At 28.7% G+C, this 3,261-nt stretch overlaps 1 long non-coding RNA gene across 1 annotated transcript; it reads left to right on the top strand.

Annotated features, from left to right (window-relative positions):
- Positions 1-419: 419 nt before the first annotated feature.
- Positions 420-2,728, top strand: LOC105322118 (uncharacterized). Its single transcript, XR_010709903.1, has 3 exons — positions 420-551; positions 1,997-2,134; positions 2,615-2,728. It is a non-coding gene; the product is annotated as an uncharacterized lncRNA (long non-coding RNA).
- Positions 2,729-3,261: the final 533 nt, after the last annotated feature.

The raw sequence follows: 3,261 nt of genomic DNA on the forward strand, positions 1-3,261 counted from the left end.
TAATTCATTTTATCTCATTTGTAAGCAGATTTATCTATATTTTAATAGATAAACAAGTGAGCAAAAATTTATTTGTTTTGAAATAATAATTCCTCATATACAAAGGATATAAGTCAAAAAATGATTTTGTGAAAGTCAAATTTCAGGCTTAGACTTATATTCTTTATGTATGAAAAAAGCGCCGTTTTCCGCAATCGGTTCCATTTTTAGCAACGGCAATCGCTTTAACAATACCGATGGACCAGCCAACTGAGTAAAAATTGATAAAAACATATGCTCATATACATGTTTGAAAAATATGAAAAAATCTGTACGCATTTTACTTATCAAGTGGGGTATGGACCTTTACCTTAGACATAAGCGTAAAAAATGCTGTTTTTTTTTAAAGAATTAATTTGTTGTGTTATTTGTAGCCTGTAAACACGGCTATTTTGAAATAAACTGTGAAACAAGATGTCCTTTTCCATATTATGGGTTTAAATGTCGATTGGTATGTAACTGTATGGATACGGATTGTGACCATATAAGTGGCTGTGGAACAGCTTCAGGAGGTACGTCTACAATTACGTTATGTTTTCGTTTTAAAAAATCAATAAAAAATGCAGTCAAAATCATGTTATATGCTATGCAATTGTATGTTATGGTATTCTTTGACGATTGAGAAAATAATGATATGCTATAAAATTTTATGCTATGGTATGAGATTTCAATGTTATAATTTGAAATAAAAAAGCTATGCTACGAAATAGCGTATGTTGTTAAAATATGATTTAACTGACTGAATAGACCTTCAACTGGACATGTAGTTTAAATGATTTTTTTCCTTTGAAAGTTGTGTTGAATTGTGATATCTTTTAAGGAATACGGAAGGAGGATATTTTACTCTGTACCCACTGTATTTTTTGCAGAGTGATATTTCAATGATGACATGATTTCATTTCCTGCTTAGATTTCCTCTTTTCCTCTTTCGAATACTTCCCTTATAGTGACATTTCCGCTGTTCCTTTAAATCTGATTTTGTGATATATTCATGGATAATTTAAGTATATACAGGTGTATGGTATAATTGATTACCATCAAATTATTATATAGAATATATTTCAATAATATGATAAAGATTCGATGTTTCTATTTGAAAGATATATCAAATAAATTTCATACATTTAATTCAGCTTGTCTAATATTGCTAAAAGTCCTGACTGCAACTAAGCAAATAAGCATCGTCTCTATGAAAAGCACAATTGTTAAGAATAGTAGGGATAAACTGCAAAAAAGCGATAATATACAAAGTAATCACACACAAAACAACACTTTTTTTAGTATATAGGTGTTTTTGTGAAAGAAAAAAATTAGGGAGGAAATGTAGACTTTTTTAATTTTTCGGCACATATACTGTCTCTACTTAAATATTTCAAAACATATGAGGTTTTACATTACCTTGTTGGATATGCCCATTGCCTATATCATGGCAATTTTTCTGAGAAACACAAATTACCGACTATTAACTAAACAAACAGCGAAATAGTTCTTTACAAAAATTGCATTATTTAAATAAAATGATTATCGTTTAAACAATGATAGATTTTCCCATGAAATATCATTCTAAAAATTGAATTATTATTTTTCATAAGCCCAGTGTAGCAAATTGCGTATAATAACTACAGGAAAACAGTCTTTTTAAATCAATAAAAGCAGTTATTTGTAAGAGAACGTAACCGACTTCATCAACTTTTTTTATTGATTTTTTTAAGGACTTGGTGAAAAAATATTTTCCATGTTTCATATCAAAGTTTCTGATATAGAAATGCTTATTCATCATTTTGAACATTTTGGAACCCTTGTTCTAAACTGAACATTTCAAAAGTTTTAAATTATGAGAAAGTGCAATCTAAAACTTTTAAACGTTTGTAAAAATTTTCTAAAGAATTATTTTAATAAAAGTAATCGAACCATCTTTGAATCAAGTGCATTCTAAAAGAGGTATATTTTCGTGCAGCCTGCCGTCAAGGGCATCATGGAAGAAATTGTGAAGAAAAATGCCCCTTTCCATTTTATGGATCAAAGTGTCTTTCGAAATGTGATTGTTCTGACAAAGACTGTCATTATGTTCATGGCTGTCGGCTTTCTTCAATAGGTAAGCTGTTGTTTGTATAATTGAATGTTTTCTTTATATGTGACATTGGTTATTGGCTGCATCAATTTTCTAGAACCTTTGACTTCTTTTTGTTTATCATTTTCACAATAAGACAGAGCTGAACAGAATCTTTTTTTACTTAAAGTATACATCTGTTCCAATTGTCCAAAATTAGTATACATGTATATAGCTTTAAACATTAGTTCCTATATGTATATTCTTCTTTGGATTATATACAAGATCAATATAGGATTTGATATCGTTGAAAAGTCATACATGCACATCCCTTGCCTTTTAATTAAGTGGCAGAAGGTTTGAAAGTTTTTCGTTAAGAGTTATACTGTGCTAACACTATCATTGATGTTTTAACTAATGTAACATGTCAGACAAATATTCGAGTTCTAAATGTATTTCATAATAATTGCAAATTGTGAGGTTTTTGAAGATCTAATATTTGTTGCTAATCTATCGTTTAATTAGTATCTTTAGATGTAACGACAAATGGGCTACCGTATACAAATACATCATCTAACCATGGGAGTGAATCATTGATATCAAGCACAAAACACGGTCCTTTAAGAGGTCTTATGAAGAGTTAAGAATGCATTTCAGTCTTATATACTTTTTAAAAGGAAATGTAAACAAAGTAATACAAATATATTGAACTTTGAGATTGTTATTTTGAAAATTATTTTTGTTTTATAATGTAAGAAATGAAACATTATTGTTAACCTTGATTCAAAACAGGAAAAAATATTTCCTAAAGACAATTCTATTTGTTCAAAATCTCAAAATTATTTGTAAACGTTTCAGCTAATATCGATTTTCCGAATAAATCTACAATACATACCGGTGGAAGGGTATCATCAGTTTTAGAGGCAATCATTTACACACTAAAAGGTAAAACTGTTTATTCTAAACATTAATCATTTTTTAAAAGAATATTTATTTCGAGGTATTAGCATCCAAATGTTTCCCTTCAACATGTGTAACAATTTTATTTAAACAACACTTCCATTAGTACTATAATCATTGTTTATCAATTTAAAGCGTCCGTATCAATTTTGGTACAAAACTTAGATTATTCCATGAAATTCAAGAATTCACATGAACATCATGCGTGATTC

The sequence above is a fragment of the Magallana gigas genome, chromosome 10, assembly GCF_963853765.1.
Source record: "Magallana gigas chromosome 10, xbMagGiga1.1, whole genome shotgun sequence".
Lineage (NCBI taxonomy): Eukaryota > Metazoa > Mollusca > Bivalvia > Ostreida > Ostreidae > Magallana > Magallana gigas.